Source organism: Xenopus tropicalis, chromosome 3, assembly GCF_000004195.4.
Source record: "Xenopus tropicalis strain Nigerian chromosome 3, UCB_Xtro_10.0, whole genome shotgun sequence".
Lineage (NCBI taxonomy): Eukaryota > Metazoa > Chordata > Amphibia > Anura > Pipidae > Xenopus > Xenopus tropicalis.
This window is the reverse complement of record NC_030679.2, coordinates 55,711,537-55,732,846: the sequence shown is the minus strand read 5'-3', so window position 1 is coordinate 55,732,846 and position 21,310 is coordinate 55,711,537.

Genomic DNA, 21,310 nt, shown 5'->3' with positions numbered 1-21,310 from the left:
TTCACCAGGCAAGGATTCGCAGCGAATTTCCACATTTCGCCATTGGCAAATGGTTTTGCAAAAACTTCCTTGAAAATTCACCACGGAGAAATTCGTAGGGCAGAATTTTTTTTTGCCGCGCGTCAAATTGGACGCGGACACCAAAAAATGGTGCGGTCGCGTCAAATTCAGTGTGGTTGTGTAAAAACACGCAACAAATGAGTTTCGCTAATTTTTTGCCGTTTTGCAAATTTTCTTGCTGTTTTGCGAATTTTATGGTGAAGCAAAACGGGACAGATTCGCTCATCACTAGATACAAGAGGTCAAGAAGGCCCTGCCCAGTGTATGTATGTATAGCTTAGATATATCAAGATAAATAAAAATAATACAAATGAAGAACAAAAAGAAACTGTATTATGCTGTTTGCAAAGGAATTCAATCCCCTCTCCCTTAAATATCTTGTATCTTTACCCTTTCCAGCAATAACAGTTTTTATTCTTTAAGGGTAGAATTGTGTAAGCTTTGCAAACTGTTCCAGACTGTTTTTGCCCGATTCTTTCAGGCAGATTTGCTCCTGGTTTTAAAGGATTCTCTGACACTGTACTTGGTTGTTTTAATAGTGGGTCTTTACCTGGGACATTGTAGGGCATTCACCTTTTTGTTTTTGAGCCACTCCAGAGTTATTTTGGCCTTGTGCTTGGTACCATATTCCTGCTCAAATATGAACTTTAGAACAAGGTTTAATTTTTCTGTCAGACCAAAATAGTTTCTCCATCCTTTTGTTTCAACTTTTATTTATCTCTGCGGATGAAAAGCAGCCACACAACATGTAGATACCATCACTGCACTTCACTGTAGGTTGGTGAGCTTGAGGTGCCGGCACAGCTAGATTTGTCCTGTATTGTGGAGGAAGGTGGCCTTCAGTTTTATATGGAGGGCTGCAGTTCAAAAACAGCTTGAGGTGTGCATTCCTGAAGCATATGCTGCAAATTACAATTTGTACACAATTTAATATATTCTTTACTCCCCCAACCCACCCTCGGTACTCCTCTGAGGCTGGGGCCACAAGACAAGTACACTGTATGCCTTGCTCTAAAACTAACCCTAAGCATTATCTAGTAGAATTAACACTGGGTATATGGTTGGTTCTCTCTGCAGATTCGCTCCTATATGTTCCTGGGTCTAGCTGCACTGACAGGCACAATGTTGGCCCGAGTACAGCTACACAGTGTGAAGATTGGCCTGAAAATGCATGCTTTTCCCTTTTTTGAGCTGATTTCCACTGTGTAGCTGCACTCAGGCCAATGCTGTGCCTGTCAGTGCAGATAAACACAGGAAAGTATAGGAGTGGATCCGCTTCTCTCCACCTGCATACAAAACACAAGCGGCGAGAAGCACACTGTACACCAAGGGGTGTATTTATTAACTTTGGAGACAAACATCACAGATGATTACCCTAGCAACCAGTTCTTTGCTTTTTTTTCCTTAAGCTGGCCATACATATAACTTTTTTTTACTTAACGGCCAATTTCAGTGCAATCCAATGAAACCTTTAAATTATTGTAAAGTTAGTGTGGACCCAACGATTGTACATTATTGATCTGTCATCCAATCTTGGTCAGAAAAGCAATTGGGCAGGTTTGAACATTTTTGTGGTTAACAATCAAAATATGCCAATTGTTGATTTGTTTCCAGGACCAAGCAGGTAGTTTTCCTAGCTACAACTAGACAACATCACTTAAAATGGTAATTTTCATTGATGTACAAATCATACTTTTAAACATTTATTTCAGGATAAGCTTTGTCCTATGATAATGAAAGATCTTTTAAAAATTGTAAGGGTGAAGACACACTGGGCTACTAGTAGCAGCTACTTTTTCAAGGCTACTTAAGGGCTCTGGCACACGGGGAGTCGCGAGTCTTTTTCGGCGATTTCCTGAAATCGCCCCGCCGCGTCTGCCATCCCGCCGGCGACTTACATGTTCGCCGGTGGGATGGCAGGGGTAGGCAACTCGGGGAGATTAATCGCCCGCGAACAGGGAGTTTTGCCGCGGGCGACTAATCTCCCCGTGTGCCAGAGCCCTAACTCCAGAAAATACCCTGCCACAGACAATACTGAGAATTGCCTCTGCCAAAACACACGTAGAGACAATGATCAGTAAATAATAAGCATTGTCTTTTTTAGTAGCCACAAGTAGCTGCTACTAATAGCTCTGTGCGTCTTCCCCCTAACATGTATGGCCAGCAGCTTAACTTGTAGGTGACCCTTCAAATCTAATTGCTGACTGGTTGCTATGGGAAACATCACCGGTGATGTTTGTCTCCAATGTTAATAAATACACCCCCAGTGTGCCCTCACCCTAAAGGCAAATACAATATGTACAGGCAGGAGAAGCAGAAAGCTGGTGACTCTGTATGTCAACAAAGATTGCCAGAGAAATACCAGATGTTATGGTCAGATGATAAGTGACATGTAGCAAGGGGAAGGAAAGACAAACACACAGTTACACTTTAACAGCACTTATTAAACACATTATCTAACAGCTATCTGGTACAAACCCATCCCTCCAGAAATGTGAAACATACACTTAATTGAAAAAGACCTTTATTTTTAAGGATTCTGTAGTCATGGATTCATTTACCAACCAAATAACAAAGGAAAGGAATTTTATACCACTTATTTAAATGTGGGTGAGGCAAGATACAGCAGAGGATATTAGCAATGGGTGAATAATGACATGTAAAAACATGAACCAGAATCTAAATGCTAATATGCACAATAGGATTCTACAAGGGGGCAAGTACAAGTTTCACTAACTATTTTGTTGTCTTCTGTCTGGTCCAGCATTTAAAGCAGCCCCCTTTGGGCCACCCACTGACATTACAGTGGCTAATTCAACATAAAATTACGAAAAGCAGAATAAGAAAAACAAAATGTATTTCAATTCCAGAAAACAAAAACCTCCTTATCCCAGTCTGTCATTGGAAAAATCCCTGTTGTGCAGCTATAAAGTCACCTACCTTGAAACTGGCTTGGAAAGAGAAAGAGAATCAGGACTACAAAGCCTGCAGAAAAACAACAAAACCTTTCCATTATATCTCAGCTGCTTGCTAGCTAGCATGTTATGCTGATAAGGCTTCCAGGCATGCAGCAGGACATCTTTGTTTGAAAAGGCAAATGCAATATGTCTTCAAAAAGGTACTCCCTTTTATGTAACAAGGCATTTTCTATAAGCAGCATCCCACAGGATGATTTTCAGGATATATTGTATAATTTGGCCACACACATGGTTTGACAAATTACACAGATCCTCTACTTTTGTGCTGGTGGTGGGGGTGGAGGCAAACACATATATTGCATGGGAAGCTTGGGGGTGGTGTGGCTTTTGTCAATTCAGGGTCAGCCAGTGTCACCCACATAACCCTTAGAGACTGTCTGCACTCTGATGGACTGAGATGGCAAAATGGTCTGCTGGAACCATTCCTTTAAACTTGCTCAAATATACCTGTAACTGTGCGCTGCAAAAGAGTGGGCAGAGATTTAAGGGCAAATTTATCAAAAATACATAAAAACTCACCCATGTTCTATTCATTCCTATTGGATTGTTAGAAATATATTTATCAAAAGGTAAGAGTTAGAACTCACCATTTGATAAATACGCTTCCTAAAAATCCCATGAGAATGAATGTTACATGGGTGAGTTTTTATGTATTAAGCTCTAAACTCACATTTTGTTAAATCTGCCCCTTAGGGTTGGAGATTGAGCTGCATATAACTGGGCAAAGTCTGGCCAGATCTGGGAAGCATACTTTCTTTTATAAATGGAAATGTTTGACAAAATGGTTGTGGCTGTTAAGTTTCAATATGAAATAACTAGCAGTTAGATCAATTTGGGCCGTATTGCTCAGTGTGTTGAGCTTAATTGAGAACTAAAGGCTAACTTACGAAGCAGGGCATAACTGTTGTACATTATGTTTTGGGCTTTTGTACCAGCCCAAGGCAAGCACAGCCAGTAAATATTAAAGGTCTATGCCTCCAAAGATGTCTCAGTAGGCTGGTTAGTAATTTATACAGATAATTATTGCATGACAGCTCAGAAACCAGTGCAATTAGTGTCAGAGTTTAATCATCAACTCTGTAGCATCAGCTTTTGCGACAGGCCAGCCTCATGTTCAGATAATTTGAGACGACCCCTAAGTTTTGCTTCTCAACAGCTGCCCAGAGCAAACTGAACATGTAAGTGACACTTTGCAAGTTGGGGAACTCCTGGATCATTGCTGTTATTGAAATGCTGAAACTTTAGGCTGGTGTAGTATGTTCACTATATAAAATATGGCATTTTTAGCCATATTTAGTTCTCCTTTTAGGCTAAAATACCTTACAGCCCCTGAGAATATTATTTGTTGTTTCATTATGATTTTTGAATTTTCGCGATTCCTTATAAAAAGCATTACATCAGCATTACATCAGTTACCCTGTGGTTTGAGCAGTGCATATTAAAAATGATCTTTTCCCGAATGGAGTTCAGATGCAGTCTCCAGTCCATGTTGTTCACTAATAGCTACAGAATCTTAAGTCTTTTGGAGTGTTGTTCCTGCTTGCTCTCTGCCATGGAGCTGGGGGTTCTGTGTGTGAAATCTAAATGAGCCTTAACCTGCCACTAATAGCTAGTTTCAGCTTTACCGTGAAGTACATTTTATTATGCTCAGAGAAATAAATTCTGTTTTTTTTTTGTAATTCTGAAAGGGCCATATAAAAATATGTTCTTGCTTAATCCAGCTTTACAAGTCAGTGCTTCTGAAAGCATTCTGTTATGCACACTGTACTCCTCCAGCAGAGCAATGGAAAAGCTGCAAAGCGATCTACCATTACCTTCCAATACCAAATTCTTTAATGCTTGAGGTTACTGTTCTGGAAGACTGAACAAATCCACAATAATCTCAAAGCTCCTTTCTCGCAACTGCAAATATAGCACATGATTTATTGACTTCCTCGTCTCTGTGCTGGCAACCTATTTCTGCTCATCGACATCAGATATAAATGTTATATGATATAAACTGAACATTCCATTATTTGCGCTGTTTTCATTCTTGGAAACAAAGGAAATTTATTCAAAAAAAGAAGCAAACCCTGTATAGTCATTTTTGGATCTTTTAAGTGCAACAAATTGGCATAAAAAATAGATGCACAAATAAGTACAATCATCCAGTAGCATTTGCTTTTTTCTACTGATGCATTCTTAAAGCATTGGTAGATAGAGATAGATGATAGATAGATAGATAGATAGATAGAAAGAGAGACAGAGAGAGACATATAGAGAGTGTGTGAGAGAGAGTGCTGATAAACAGATAGAAAGAGAGACAGCGTTTTTTTGCGGTGAATTTCTGTGGTAGTTTTGAAAAAAAGTCCACCAGTGGCGAAATGCAGAATTTTGCAGCTCATCTATGCCTGGGGAAAAAAATTGCTCATCGTTACTTCTTATCCAAAGTGACATCACTCCTGGTTTATTTTGTTCCTGGGTCAGAATAAATTTATACCCCTGCAGGTAGGTTGGTTGAGTAGTGGGTCTAAGGATAAAGATAGGTTTGTTCTGGCTGGTTTGCAGACCAGTGGGTCTAGACTTGACAAGGGACTGCCTGACTGGACCTGTGCAGGAATATACTGCCACCACTTTTTCTGTTTACTTCCCGCATTGTTAATCATTTATACTTGTAGCTAGAAAGGCTGGAACAATGAAAAGCAGCCATATAGAATATGGTTGAATACCATGTGAATTTGGACTGTGTATGGCATCTTTATAAAGAGTGTTCCACAGCAGTTAAGGTATGGGCATTGTTTTATTAGCCATCTACTGATTCACCACTTGAGATAAGTATCCAATGCAAAATGCTTGAAATTACCCATCTTTATGTTGTTTTAAATGTAGTGACCTTTAATGCTTGATGTGCTGCCCAATAGAAACTCTTAAGTCTCCATGCACATACATATTGTTCCGGAATATGAACAGAAAGTTAATATGAAAAAAAGTTTTTCCTTAAACTAAAGATAATACATACTATGGCTAAGGTACTTTTTCTGATCATTAGTGACATTTGAAAAGTTGTTAATTTAACCTGTATAACTAGTCATATTTATGGGTGTCAAGACAAGGTGTATACATAGGGGCTGATTTACTTACCCACGAACGGGTCGAATGGAGTCCGATTGCGTTTTTTTCGTAATGATCGGTACTTTGCGATTTTTTCGTATGTTTTGCGATTTTTTCGGATTCTTTACGAATTTTTCGGATCCAATACGATTTTTGCGTAAAAACGCGAGTTTTCCTATCCATTACGAAAGTTGCGTAAAAAGTTGCGCATTTTGCGTAGCGTTAAAACTTACGCAAAAAGTTGCGCATTTTTCGCGTAAGTTTTAACGCTACGCAAAATGCGCAACTTTTTACGCAACTTTCGTAATGGATACGAAAAACTCGCGTTTTTACGCAAAAATCGTATTAAATCCGAAAAATTCGTACAGAATCCGAAAAAATCGCAAAACATACGAAAAAGTCGCAAAATATTCGTTTTCAAGTCGGAACTTTTCCAATTCGGGTCGGATTCGTGGGTTAGTAAATCAGCCCCATAGTATGCCTTCTTATAACATACTGTGGTACATTTGTTCTTGAACACCCACCTGTATTTGACAGCCTCTAGGACTAATCTGCCCACCTGCCTGCTGGACTAGGCATTCAGAGTAGCTGGATAGTTCTACCAGGAAAACAGCTGTTAAGTTGTCACATCTGACAGCTACATTCACCTAACACTAGCTTTGCCTTTAGCTGATATCACTCCTTGCTAAGGAAAATAACACTTAACAGTTGGATCTAAGGCACCAGATAAGGTTTGTTTTTTGGTTTAACGTTTTCTCTTGGGTTATGTTGTCAGCTGTGCACCCTTTTGCCTTGTTTACAATTTTGAGGGTAGATTGACAGTTTATAGGAAACCATAAAAGCAGAAGAACTTTAGCTTTGTGGCAAGAATTTCTTACATGTTGCAATAAGATTATAGTAACGTAGCTGCACCTGCATGTAATTTTCCTATGAAATGGACTTGGCCCTTTAAGTGTTCCCTACGGTAAAAACAAGTTTATGTCAGCGCTAGTTCCAACTGGCAGCACATTCCTGGAACAAATTTTGTTATGATTTACTCAATTGTAAAAGAAAGCAAAATCATCTGCACCCTGCTCGGCAGCATAAAAGCTCAAGGATTTTATATAAATAACAATTAGAAGCAAAAAGACTAGGTTATGATTGAACATTTCGCTAATTATATGTTGTGGAGTCCTTCCTTGCTGGTAAGAAAGGATGATTTTAATTAGCTAAATTCATATATTTTACTTTGACAGCCTTGCGCCTGAAGGTAAGCCAAACATTGCAAATGCTGATTTCAGGTAAATACCGAAGCCCTAAAAAGAATGATAGTTTTCATAATGATGAATAGCAAATATTCCTTTTGGGTATTCACTATCATGGGTATTGTTTTAACCCCCATTTAAAGCATGATTAATGAGGCACATATCTGCAAGGGTTTCCTCCAGGTACTTTAGCTTCTTCCACACTCCAAATATATACAGGCAGGTTAATTGGCTCCTGATAACACTGACCATAGTCAGGGCTGTATATGTATTAAGGCACCTGAAGGTCTGTGCCTAGGGTGGCAGGTTTTGGGGGGCAGCCCTGGGTGCCTACATATTCCTTTTTTAATAAGAAAAAAATAAAATATGCCCCCCAGCCTCCACCATGGATTTCCATAGGAAATCCAGCGACAGAGCTGGGGGGGAGGAAGGGTTAGGTGGTCGGGTCACTCAGTAAAAGTGACGTTACTTATACGATGTAGGTGTTTGTGACGCCTAGGGTGGCGCTGGAGTTACAAACAAACAAACCTAACACACAGTCTGTGTGAGAATGTGCTAGGGGCCTTATACTGTACTCCACTGGGGTGGGCACTGGTGTGAATGGTGCATAATCTCTGTAAAGCATTGCAGAATATTTGGAGGTCAGTTATTCCGTGGATGCAATATTCAAAGCTACTGTACTATCTCCCCACTTTTCCCTTTTGTTGGACTTGCATTTATAATATATAACGTTGTATACAGGTATTAAATCACCATACCTTGTCTTCTAAAACAATTAAACATTAAAATACCGAATAGGATGTTTTGCAACCAACATGGATTTATGCAGCTTTGTTACTATTAAGTACAAAGTGCTGTTGTATTATTAGGGAAAAAAGCAAATTAAAGAAAAGCTATACCTATTCCCTTGAGCCACCATTTTATGATGGGCTGTGTGCTCCCTTAGAGATCACATGATCAGAAATAATGCAGCCTTACTGTAACAGGAAGAATTGTGGGAGCAAAAGACAGAACTTTGTTCATTAATTGGCTGATATAACCTTAGTACAGGTATGGGGTGCGTTATCCGTAAACCCATTTTCCGGAAAGTTCAGAATTACGGAAATGCCCTCTCCCATAGACTCGATTATAAGAAAATAATTCAATTTTTTTTTTATGATTTCCTTTTTTCTATAATAATAAAACAGTACCTTGTACTTGATCCCAACTAAGGTATAATGAATCCTTATTGGAGGCAAAACAATCCTATTGAGTTTAAATGATGTTTAAACAATTTTTTTAGTAGACATAGGGGCACATTTACTAACCCACGAACAGGTCGAAATGAGTCCGATTGCGTTTTTTTCGTAATGATCGGTATTTTGCGATTTTTTCGTATTTTTTGCGATTTTTTCGGCTTCTTTACGAATTTTTCGTTACCAATACAATTTTTGCGTAAAAACGCGAGTTTTTCGTAGCCATTACGAAAGTTGCGTAAAATCTGGCAATTTTTCGTAGCGTTAAAACTTGCGCAAAAAGTTGCGCTTTTTTCGTAGCGTTAAAGCTTACGCGAAACTTTGCACCATTTAAGTTTTAACGCTACGAAAAAGGCGCAACTTTTCGCGTAAGTTTTAACGCTACGCAAAAAGCGCAACTTTTTACGCAACTTTCGTAATGGCTACGAAAGACTCGCGTTTTTACGCAAAAATCGTATTGGTAACGAAAAATTCGTAAAGAAGCCGAAAAAATCGCAACAAATACGAAAAAGTCGCAAAATGTTCGTTTTCAAGTCGGAACTTTTCCAATTCGGGTCAGATTCGTGGGTTAGTAAATCAGCCCCATAAGGTATGGAAATCCAAATTACAGAAAGAACCCTTATCTGGAAAGCCCTGGGTCCCGAGCATTCTGGATAACAGATCCTATACCTGTACTTAAAATGGTTAAGGTTCACCCAATAGCACATACTACTAAAAAGTTTATTTTTATGAAAATGGTTTATTTATATAAAGCAGGGTTTAAATATGAGCTGTTTTATGCAATATAATTTTGCTCAGGGGTTTAGTTTTCTTTTAACATGGACTTTTTTTTATAAAATTAAATTGCTATTTGTTGGCACTCTTGCAATAATAAGTTTACGAATAATATATCCCATGCCTGTATTCTACTGGAAAATTCATAATTGTATATTTTAAATGTAGCATAGGTGATATAAAATTTCTTGCATGAAACTGAATTTATAGCAAAAACCTATAGATTTGAAATATTTGCCTATATTTGAAAATATGCATTATGTTCATATAGAAGTAATCTTGTGTGGCGACAAAGGAAATGATGAGTAGATCTGTCAGTAGGGAATTATGAAGGTGTGACTGTAGACAATAGCTTAGTAATGATGGATCAAGAGTGAAGCTTCTGAGTAAGAGTTGAATCAGACTTTCACAAGGTATTGATAGGGCCTTGCCTGAGCCTAGTCAGATAAAATCAGAGATAAAATTAATACCATCAGTTCTCTGCAATTTGCTTTTGAGTTATAAATCAACAAACTGGTATAAATTGTATTGATTGTTTGCTCTCCAGTTGATTGTCTTTGTGCAAATTGGTTATTAATTCATCATCCACAGCCATCTCCATGCCTGGTTATCCAACCGCAAAACCAGTACCATTATCACTGGCCTAGACAAAGCAGGCCTTACACTGCTGAAGGTACCAGGACAAAGCTATGTTCTTTCCTTGAATTTGAAAAACAAAACAAAAACAAACCCTCAGAATTCTTTAGAAATCTTGCCACAAATCCTGCCCGATAGGATTGTTTTGCCTCCAGTAAGAATTAATTATGTCTTAGATGAGATCAAGTACAAAGTACTGTTTTATTATCACAAAATTTAAGATAATCAGCTTTAAAAAATTTAATTATTTGATTCAAATGGAGTCTGTGAGAGATTGCCTTCCCATAATTTGGAGCTTTCTGGATAATGGTTTTCTGCATATTGGATCCCATACTCTATTAAAGGTCGCCAGTGCAAAGGCCTACCCATCCCTTTGGCTTTTCAAAGTCCTTTGAAGTTTCCTCCTGCAGGCAACTTTGCACAACTTCGGAAAACCAAAGCAATGTGTAGGCTGTTCCACCCATGATTCCCTTTATTTCAGGTGGAAAGGCTTTTCAGGGAGATTAGTCGTCCACGGTAGCAGGGATTTATTGCAGGTGACTAATTTCCCCATGGGACATTACTTGTGATGGGCGAAATGTTTCGCCAGGCATGGATTCGCAGCGAACTTGCTGCGGAAAAATTTGCAGCGCATCCAAAAATTGTCGCCCGCATCAAAAGAATAGCTGTGGGCGACAAAATAATAGCTGCACAACAAAATAATAGCCGCAGGCGACAAAATAATAGCTGCGGGCGACAATTTTTTTTTGACGCACAACATTTTCGCCGTTTTGCGAATCTTTTGACAGATTCGCGAATTTTTCGGCACAGCGAAACGGGACAGATTTACTCATCACTAGACATTACCCTAAAACACACGTAGAGACAATTATTAGAAAATTATCAGCATTGTCTATTTTTGTAGCTGTGAAAAGTAGCTGCTACTACTCTGTGTCTTCGCCTATGGAGCATACCTATTTCATTATGTTTAAAACAAAAGTTTTTAGAGAAGCGGAGCACAGAAAGACTTAAAAATAAAAACATATATTTATTTCATCAATTAAAAACAGGTCAGAGCATATTCACCTCATGGCTTAACGCGTTTCGTGGTTATACCACTTCCTCAGAAGCCCAAATTGTGACACCCTCTTTGGTTGCTTAAATACACACAAAGTGGATCGCAGAGTGGATCCAATTTTGGGAACCTGACAGCAGGGGAGACTAGGGCTCTTAGATCACTAAGTACTAATAGGCAAATTGTTATCAAAGCGGCGGATAAAGGAGGGTCGGTAGTGATCATGGATGCGGGGAGATATGAAAGGGAGATTATGCGTCAATTATCGGATGCAGATACATATATACCCTTAGATAAGGACCCCACGGATTACTTTCAGAGATTACTCGGTGATTTATTATCGGAAGGGCTTTCTACTGGGATACTTAGTAACAAAGAATATGACTACCTCCACTGTACAAATCCTACCATCCCTATCTTTCACACCCTCCCGAAGGTGCATAAATCGCTGGAGGATGTGAAGGGACGCCCTATTGTGGCAGGTATAGGGTCACTGAATGAGGGTTTGTCTCGCTATATTGATAAATTGTTGATGCCATTAGTATTACAGTTACCGACCTTTTTGAGAGATACTACTATGTGCATAAACAAATTGGCAGATTTGGAGTGGAAACCCACCTATAGGTGGTTTTCCATGGATGTAGCTGCCCTCTATTCCTCTATTGACCACACCTTGGGTCTACACTCTATACAATATTGGCTACAACAAGAGGGGTGTTTTCCCTCAATACAGATGGATTTTATTTTGCAGGCTGTCCACTTCCTTCTACATACCAATTATTTTCTCTTTGATGGGAGGTTTTATCTCCAGAGACGTGGAGCCGCGATGGGGGCTTCATTTGCCCCCACGTATGCCAACCTTTTCATGGGTTGGTGGGAGCGGCTCCATGTCTTTGGTGATTTTAATCCCTTCAGGGGTCAGATAGTACGGTTTTACTGCTATATTGACGACTGCATAGGGGTGTGGGATGGTGATGTCGCCTCCCTACACTCTTTTGTGAGTCACTGCAATGAGGCTGTTGATGGAATTGAATTTACCTATGACACTGACCCAGTGGGGATTCCCTTCTTGGATGTGGTTTTTTCTACGATCGAGGGTGTGGTCACTACGGATTTATACTGTAAGCCCATCACACGAAATACCCTTCTACATGCAAAAAGTGGTCATCCTAGGTCCTGCATCAAGGGCATCCCAGTGGGGCAGTTTCTGCATTTACGACGCATTTGCTCCTCTTGGGATACCTTTCAGCAACAGGCCATGCAGTTATGGGACAGGTTTGCCCAACGGGGGTATGCCACGGAGGTGATTAAATCAGCCTATGATAGAGCTGTGGCTACAGACAGGATGAGCTTATTACACCCCACTGTAACAGGTGGGGCACGCAGAGTGGGACCCAATGGGAAACTCAGGTTCTGTACTACTTATGGCCGTGGGGCTTATGATATTCAAAGGAGTGTTACCAAATACTGGGGTGTATTAATGCAGGATCCGGTGTTGCAAAAAACACTTGACAAAACTCCTAGTTTTACATTCAGGAGAGCAAGGAATGTGGCCTCCTGGGTGTCTAGGAGTTTATATTCCACGAGAGATAGCGATTCGGAAGCCACATGGTTACGCCATAAGGGCACTTACAAATGTGGTAGGAAAAAATGCAAGGCATGTGGGGCAGTGAGAATATCTAAGGAATTTAGTTGTACATATACAGGACATACTTTCACTATTCCCCAGTATTTCAACTGCCAGTCTAAAAGTGTCATTTATCTCGCCACTTGTGAGTGTGGTGCCCAGTATGTGGGGAAGACAATCCGCAAAGTTGGAACTAGGATTTTAGAACATCTATCAGCCATAGAGAGAAAAGACACTAAATCAGCGATAGCGAAACATGTAATAGAGAGGCATGAGAGCAAGAGTCATGTGACTTTTCAGATTATTGATAGACCCAGTACAAATGTTAGGGGAGGTGATATAAATAAGAAACTCTCAGAGAGAGAAGTTTTTTGGATATACCGTTTGAAAACAACTGAGCAGTATGGGGGCCTTAATAGAGAATGGGAGTTATCTTGCTTTTGTTGATAACCATGTAACTATATTGCTGAATAATGGGTGAATTCATGTGAAACAAAAATATTTATAAGTATCTATTTAGTTCAGCACTACGGTCTGATGACTAGTGGTGCAATTTAGGAACAACTTGCAACAATATTTGATTAATGTGATTGCTATGATTTACCACTACTATGTATATCATATTTATACTCAGATGTGCAGTCTTGTTTTCCTTCTCCCCTTATTTCTGTGTTGACTTAACTAATACGTGGTTAAATGGGGGTTAGTTTTAGCAATGGATCAATACCCTTGGTGGTTGTTCATTATGGTTTTATATATACAAGGGGTTTGCATTAGGTGTATATGCATGTAGATATTTTCTCTGCACTTTAGGGGTTAATAGTAAATAGCCAATTTAGAAGGGGTGTGTTTTCTATCTATTTAAGCAACCAAAGAGGGTGTCACAATTTGGGCTTCTGAGGAAGTGGTATAACCACGAAACGCGTTAAGCCATGAGGTGAATATGCTCTGACCTGTTTTTAATTGATGAAATAAATATATGTTTTTATTTTTAAGTCTTTCTGTGCTCCGCTTCTCTAAAAACTTTTGTTTGAAATTTTGGCCCAATCGGGGGCAGCATAGCGTGGCAGCACGAAATGACTTACTGTGGTGGATTATCCTGGTGAGTGCTCCCCTCTTTTTCTTCTGCATTATGTTTAAAACACCCTTCTTCACCTGACCTCCCATTTAACGGAAAAAAACACTTCTATGGCAGATGCTGGTGCTATGACACAGGGATTTTCTGAAGAACACTCATGTGACATTGCCAATATCTGCCATATTACAGGTATGGAAGGGTGTTTTTATTCCCTGAGTTTACATGTGCCATGGGTCAAGAGATAGTTTCAGCAATTCCCTCTCTACTGAAGAAATGATGAGTGATTTATTATTCGACTATAAAAAAAAAAAAAGACTGTATGCCTTTATAGCAACAAAAAACAGTGGTTAATCACCACTGATTGATGCAGGAAATTTTCTGACTGTTAAATTAAAGCTAAATTGGCATCCAGGGAGTTTTGAGCGCTCGTGTTGAACAGTGCGTGTTCCATTTGATCTCTGTGGCAGTATCTTCCAGCTGAGTTTGAAAAAAAGAGGAAATCACAGCATTGCTGGGATATTGACTAGCAATCACACGATAACCTGAAAAACAGGTTAAAAATGATTGAATTTGTTACCAAAATTACCAGATGTCTCTTTAGCTTATCTAGCTTTACAACACCATTTATGAAAATGTATGTTTTATGTAAAACATTTCACATCTGTTTTTCAGCTTGTACCAATAAGAAGACATTAGAAGGCTTGTTTACTTCCGCAAGCGCAGTTGAGCTCCCACACTTTTTACATATTAAACCCCTTTTATTAAAGGTACTTGCATCAATATGTGCTCCTTGCACTTCTGTAAAGTTGCACTTGGCACCGCTCAGTCCTTCCTGGGTTCCATTCTGAATCAAGCACTGCTGCGTCTATTGAAGCAGGGCGACACTGGAGCTTCTGCCGCCTCCTGACCAAGCCCCTGGGTTTCCTCATGCCCAACATCAATAGGCACAGCACGCTTGCACCTAAATTTAAAACTAAAGGGAATTTTGAGTACCATGTTTTTTCCTACAATGCAGCATTGTCCCCCAGAATTTTGGCTTCATGGTGGATGCAAATGGGAAACCTTGCCAAAATGCCAAAAAGGATGCAAGTGTGTGTGTTTTGGTGCAAATTGGGCACCTAATATATTTATATTTCCTTAGTCTGTCTGGTGTCATTTCCAGTGTTAGGTGATGTGTGCACCCTGTTCTGTTTAGCGCAATTGTGTTGCACCCATTGATGCAGGGTGCTAAGGGAACCTTGGAGTTACCTTCAGGTCAGGATGTGGTGTTAACTCCATGGTTTCCATGAGTGAATAAATGCAGCAGTACCAATAAATGCTGACCAATATACATGGTATTAGTCATAGCATTTTAGTAAAATATTGGGTATTACATGTTTATTAAAAAGAACAGAAGACCAGAAAAAAATTATATCAGTTAAGCAAAACAAACAAAAAACAAACATTTTTGAAAAATAAATCCACTGTCTTTGTAAAGGTGCACACACTGTATTATTCATACCACTATAGTAAGATCTTTGGTCTTAAATGCTTTTTTTTGGTGAGCCATAGAAACAACAAAAATGTTCCATGCAATTCTAATATAATCTAGTATAATTATGTTTAAAACATTGGAGGAGCTCATTATTTACTACAACTAATGCTGCTATTTGACACTGGCCTTCTGTATTTTACCCAGCAAGCCTTTGGGCTGAAGCTTAGATCACAAGCCATGTTGTATAAAGCCTTACTCCGTTGCACAATGGAAAGCAGTAATGGGTATTATAGAAGGCATTCTGTGGACATCCCAATGACTAAAGGAATTTTTGAAATCCTAGAAAGAACTGATTTAGGCACTGTGTGGTTTTAAATTCCATTGCAGCTATTACATTACAGTATAGTAATACCCACAAACTGTCACAGAGATGCACACTGATAAAATAAATAATTATTTTCTAGAAATGTATTCAAGCAACAGCTGTGTTACTACTACTATTTATATTAACATCTAAAAAGCAAATTATTCAAATTACTATCTGAGTTCCATTTTTCCAATTAAGCACACACAATTATAGCACCCTATGGCAGCCTTTAAGTGAATTGTTTAAATCGGAGTTCCATTTTTTCTAATTAAGCATGCTTAATTGTAGACCACCCATGGCAACCTTTCATTGAGGAAACTAGTAAGCAACAGAACATTCACTGTTTACTGTTCCTCTCTACAGAGTGACATTGGCCGAGTACTGAATAGTGCAGTGCATTGAATTCAGTACCGGGTTTGCACTTTCCCAGCCATTTGCCAGCTGCCCTAGCTTTTTATTATCTAGAGAGGGTTTTTAATACATCAAAGACATCTGAAAACAGTGTGACCAAGTGGAAGTAACTGAGCCTGTTCAGTGTTACACACTGAGTACTTGTATCCTGCTCTTGTGCACACATTGCAATGCCATCTGTCTAACTCCCAGCCAAGGCCTGAAATGCGAGAAGGGCTGGAGTTATACACGTGCCAACCTTTTTGTGTTTACTGTAAAAACAATGAATGCAGATAAAACAGCAAGGTCACGGCAGCAATTTTTTCCCCTCTGCGGCAAATTAGAGAGGCTTCAGATGGGGTTTTTTGCCTTCCTCTGGATCAACTAGTAGTTAGGCAGGTTATATATAGGCATTATGGTTGAACGTGATGGACGTATGTCTTTTTTCAACCTAACTTACTATGTTACTAAATTTTAAACTATTAGGCAGGGGTTCAATGAGAGCAACAATATGGAGGTTTTAATCTTGAAAGCAAGCAAGTTGCAGGTAAAACTTAATCCCTTTGTTAAATGTATATTGAAGTAGTAGAATTCTTAATAAATCAGATAAATGTGAGTGTAGGACTGGCCAGACTGGGGATGACTTAGTTGGCCAGCTTGAAGTATAGTGCAATATATGAATAAACAATCCCTGTTTTTCTTAATGAGGAGGGCATTGCTTGGTAGCTTAATGCATAGAATGTCTTTATGTCCTATATATATTGATAATGGGTGAGTGCAAAGGATCTCTTGTTGTTGTCTATAGAAATATTAGACAATTTACATGCCCTTCAGATTTTTTTGATCTCTATGTTGGTAGCTGCCTATTATTATTATTATTTATATAGCGCCATCAATTTACGCAGCACTTTAGAGAATAGAGGGGTACAAAAGACATAACAGTTAACATGTACATGTAAACAATTCACAAAAATGGTTTGCAGTTGCATTGGATGAGGATCGGAGACACTAGGGGGGGGCCTTGCTCGCAAGAGCTTACATTGTATTTTGTTACCTTTAAACTCATCCAACAGTATTTCATTTTTTAGTTAATAGATTCTTGTAAATAAGAGAAACACACAAACACTACCTTAACTATAACATTGTTATAAACCATATATTACAAGCTGGCCAGCCCTATATTCCAGTCTATGACATAACTATAATTTGCATTCATTTATAGCATTCCTGTTGATTCTCAATGGTTTGCGTCTTAGGTGACTGGACATATAGGATAATAGAATGTAGAAGCAGTTTGAGTGCATTCCCTAGTGATAAGTACAATTAATGTGATCAGAGAGTACAGTGAGAAATAACAGGAAAAAAACCCAAAATGACTAAATTTTCTGTGCAAAAGCATAGTTATGAAACTACCAATGGGAACACATCCCTCACACAGGACCGATTAACAGGTCTGGACTGGGACTCAAAATAGGCCCTGGCATTTCAAATACAGAGAAACAGTCCCCCACCAAAAAAATAGTGACTGCCTATGGCATCTTATAGCAGCCCCTCAGGCATTTGCCTGGATCCACAGATATCCTGCTCAGGCCTGCGGGTTAACTATTTATTTATGCTATATGTTTTTACATATTATATAACATGTTTTATAAGTAGGTGAACCTGTCAACTACTGTGGGTTTGCTTAGGATACTTTGGTTTCTTCCGAGACTCCAAACAACTTCTTTAAACAGAAAGTTTAAAGGAGTTGTTCACCTTAAAATTAACTGTTAATATAGTGTAGACAGCAGAATTCAAAAGGATAAACTACTATTTGACTTGTTTAATTTTATTCAAAAAAAAAATTCTGCAACGGTTAGGCTTTTAATGTAATTGTTTATACTGTATGTTATGGATAAATCTATTCTGGGCAACTTTTTAAATGGTTTTTATTATTATTTATTTTATTTAGTTTTTGAATTGTTATCCTTCATAGGCTATTAGCCCATAGCAAGGGAGCACTTTTGAATGAAAAATGAATAGCGAGAATAAAAATTAATACAAAATAATATTAACATAAATAGCCAAGATGATTTTCAGCTGTATGGCAGAAACATCCAGTATAGGAATGCAATCAGTTCAGAAAGCAACCAAAATAAATACAGACCATTTGAAAAGTTGCTTAGACTAGATCTATTCATAATTTACAGTTAATGTGAACTCCACTTTAATCGGCTCCTGATAAAACTGATCATAATTAAGAGTGTGTGGTTCATGGACTTTGGATTGTAAGAGAAATCTCAGCAAAGCACTGATGAATGTGTCGGCATAATGAGGAAAAAGTAAAGAAGGGCTCATCTCACCATTTGACTAGTTTCCCACTACCTGGGTATTTTTGCACATTACCTGAAAAGCGCTTTTTTACAGTAGTAAGGTCAATATGAACTGCAACATCAGGGCTTCTCTCTGTGAAGCTCTTAACTGGCTTTTCTGCTATGATACTGCCTGCTAACACCCTAAAGAAATATTTTAGGTCAGCTGGCACAGTGTTGCTCATCTGCTCACCTGACTAAAAGCCGAGCACACTACACCAAAGGGAAAGGCACCAATGTTCTCTTTCTCTAACTAGTGATGAGCAAATCTGTCCCGTTTTGCTTTGCCGAAAAATACGCAAATCTTTCAAAAGATTCGCGAAACGGCGAAAAATGACGCATTTCAAAAAAAATTGTCACCCGCAACTATTTATTTGTCGCTCGCGGCTATTCTTTTGTCACACGGATATTCTTTTCTTGCCCATGGGCTACAATTTTTGGACGCTCAGCGAATTTTTTTGCGGCAAATTTTTTCATCCGTTTCGCCAATGGCGAAATGCAGAAATTCACCGCGAATCCATGCCTGGCGAAACATTTCGCCCATCACTAGCTAACCATAGTAGCTAAAATTATTTAAGAACTGGACTCTCATTTGTATATCTAACCCAAGTATTATAGGTTTTTTTCATTACTTTAAGAACTACACCAGTGTGAACAAACCTGCTTTCAGTATACATTGTTCCCCTCACAAAGGTTTCTTTTTTCTGCCATTTTTCTGCACGTGATTTCCAGGTACAGTTGATCACAGAGAAGCCAAAGTCTCACACAGAGCTTAAACACAAACAGCAACTCCATACAAGTAAGAGCATTGACAAAAATACCAATCTATCAAATAGGCCAATTCCATGAGTCTTGTAAAGGTAAGAAAATTATGGTGCATAACATTTCCCGTTTACACCTCCAAATGGCAGCCTTAGTTCACCCAAAATATTGTATTTACAATTGTTATTTAAAAAAGGCAAGAGGACTTCACTAATGGTATTGGTGCATTGGCTGTTGTTGTTTCTGTCACTGTAAGTTTTCAAACTAGGAAATGTCACTTTTGCCCAGAAGGGCAAATATAATACAATTTGTCTAACGGTTATTTGTGTTTCTCTATAGATCCCTTTCTCTGTAAACCTGCCATAAGTTAAGGGAATCTTTGGCCTAAAAGACAAGAATTGAAAAACAAGTCTACATTTAGTCAATCCCTTCTCTTTCACAACTAGTTTGCTTAATCTGTGACAGGAGCAGATAAATAATATAAAATGATTTAAATATTGTTTAGCCTGTGTTCGGAGAAACAATGCATTGCAACATAAAACCAAAGTGAAGACACTCTCAGCACATGGTCATGACCCATAAAGCATTAGAACAACAAACCATAGTGATGCAATGTCCTCTGGCAGATGTCCATGACCCACAAATCATTGTAATACAAAACCAAACTGATGTAATGGCTTCAGATGTGTGTCTGTAGTGCACAATACTCTCAAATACTGAATATAGTAAGCAATATAGACAACTTCAGACATGAATATACAGGAAAGCAAAATGTATCAAAGGGGAATATACAGATAATATCAGGTCAGTCGTGGGATTGAATTCTGTCTTACAATATAAAGGTCTGATTCTCAGGTATCATTTATAATAGAAATCGTCATGCCTCATCCATTAAAAGAACACATTTGCCCAACGTAAACAATATATCTCTATATATATATAATATATATATATTTTTTTTTCTTAAACATTTTCATGATATTTGCGATCATCAGAAATTTTCGTTACCAATTCACATTTTTCCCATTCGGGATTCGAACTCGTATTTTGATAAATCTGCCCGTAATGTGTTCTTCTTCAGGGACAAACCAGATATATATATATATATATATATATATATATATATATATATATATATACTGTGTATATATATAGGCCAACATATTGTGCTTCTGTGTCCCATGGTATGGAAAGTCCCCAATGCAGTTATTCATATCAGCCACTGATAGGGGAGTGCAATGTCTCTCTGTAAATAACAGTTACTGACCAAAAATACCTCATTGTCTGGCGCAGTGGAGTTTGAAACCTCCTATGATGTGTGTTTCAGCTAAAACAGAATGATTTTCTAGAATTTAGCTTGATCAGTCAGGCGATAAACATGGTTGGCCAATCAGCTAATAAGAAATCGAATCTGTAAAGGCCCAATATATGAGGGCATAGCAAGAGCCAGTCATATTATGTGGGTTAGTAAGCCTATACACATGCCAATAGTGGTCATTAACTGTTTAACTGTTGGACAAAACACTCATCACATTGTGCTGCTCAGTTCAGTCAGAAATTACTAAGTTTTATGAAAATCGAGCCCTGATGTGTTTAGTTTATAGTACACAGATTGGTTTAAGGAAAAACAATCCATATGTTTATCACCTGGCCCTAGTGCCACTGGCAGACACCCAGCATACACTAACAACAAAGGGTTATAGAACACAGCCTCTAAAAACAAATTGCTGTGTTCATTTGGCACACGGAGCACTTGTCTTTTTTTTTTATCACATTTGCCTTTGTAATGCCATGGTCAGAAGCACAGCCATGGCTCCTTGTATAATAAACAGCAGTGAGTAGCAAGACTCCATGAACCTTGGCAAAGCGTTTGAGAGATACAAAAGCTAAAATAAAGGATCTTATACAGTGTGCATGGCCCCGCAGTCTAGCTATCAGTGTTTTACTTTTAACTATTTCTCTGCTATAAAAATGTCTGTATTTCACCCCTTTCAAATTGCTATTTTTAATCATTATTTCAAACACTCAGAGGCAGATTTACTAAAAAATGTTTTTTAATTTTTCGCGTTTTAAAAATTTAAATAAACTTATTTCCACAAATGGCCGACATTTAGCAAAAAATCTGAACTGAAAAAGAACATGTGGGAAAAAGTCACAAAAAATTTGCAAAAACTTAATTTTTTTGAATTA